Source organism: Penaeus monodon, chromosome 34 (assembly GCF_015228065.2).
Source record: "Penaeus monodon isolate SGIC_2016 chromosome 34, NSTDA_Pmon_1, whole genome shotgun sequence".
In the NCBI taxonomy this organism is placed as follows: Eukaryota; Metazoa; Arthropoda; class Malacostraca; order Decapoda; family Penaeidae; genus Penaeus; species Penaeus monodon.
The window spans coordinates 17,507,302-17,508,408 of NC_051419.1; positions in this window are offsets into that span (position 1 = coordinate 17,507,302).

Consider the following 1,107-nt stretch of genomic DNA (forward strand, 5'->3'; position numbering starts at 1 on the left):
AACTAAAACTAGGGAAAAGTTTAATATCCCAAATTTTTTAAAACTAAGGGGAAAAAAAAAATGTGCACTTTTTTGGGTTTTTGTTCATTTTTATTCCCCGTTTTTCAAAGCCCAAATTTTTTCTTCAGCAGAAGTAGTATTTTGGGTTTTTTATTCCCAAATTCTCTTCAGATTCAATAACCGTATTAATTTTTTAATTATTTCCCAAATTTCAGGCCGGGTTAGTGAAGGTTATGTCCGCTTTTTTGAAATGTTTCCTGACGTTTTGTGTAAACTCCACCCCCGAAGAAAAATCTTAAAACTTCTGTGAAACACGCAGTTTATGAGTTTTTAAAATCCAGGGCCCGCATAGGTGTAGGATGTAAAATTTGAGCAAGGCAGGAGATATACAAGTTTGGGGGAAAAAGTCTTTTGGAAGTGCCTTGTGTCAAGTACCTGGTTTTTTACCTTTTCTTCTGGGCCACGTCAAAATTCCAAAACTTTCTTAAAATTTATCTTTTGGGACCTGACCCAAACTAGCCCCAGGGGATTTCATCCCTTAAAACCCCCCTGCCACAAAAAAGCCCGAAATATAAAACCCGCCCCCTCTACAAAAGCCAAAGCCAAGGAAAAAGTCAAAAATGTAAAATTCCCTTTCCCCGATATTTGAAGGTTTTCAAATCACGACAGATAGGCCAGAAATATTTCCCCGAAAAATTCGAAGCGTGGGGAAAAAAAAGGGGGGGGGAGCCCTTTAAAAAAGAAAGGAATTCTCTTCCCGCAGTAAAACCCATCCCCCCCGTTTCTCTCCTGGCTCACTTTCAGTTCTCGTATCACGGGCTGCATGCCTCACAATACCTTCCCCAAGGAAACCCTTTTCATCCGCCCCTTTGACCGGGGTTTCTCCCTTTAAAACCCTTTTACGATAATCAAGTTACAGCACTCATGGAGAGAAGTAATTTTCTTAATTACAGGAAAAAGTTAAGCATACTTACTCCCTAATCCATGCACATTTTAAAATCAGGCACACAGCTTGCACACACACTCAAACAGGGGACACGCCCTGAAACCCAGACTAACAGGCACAAAATCTTTTCACACACAGACGAAAAAAGGGATGCGTGTGGG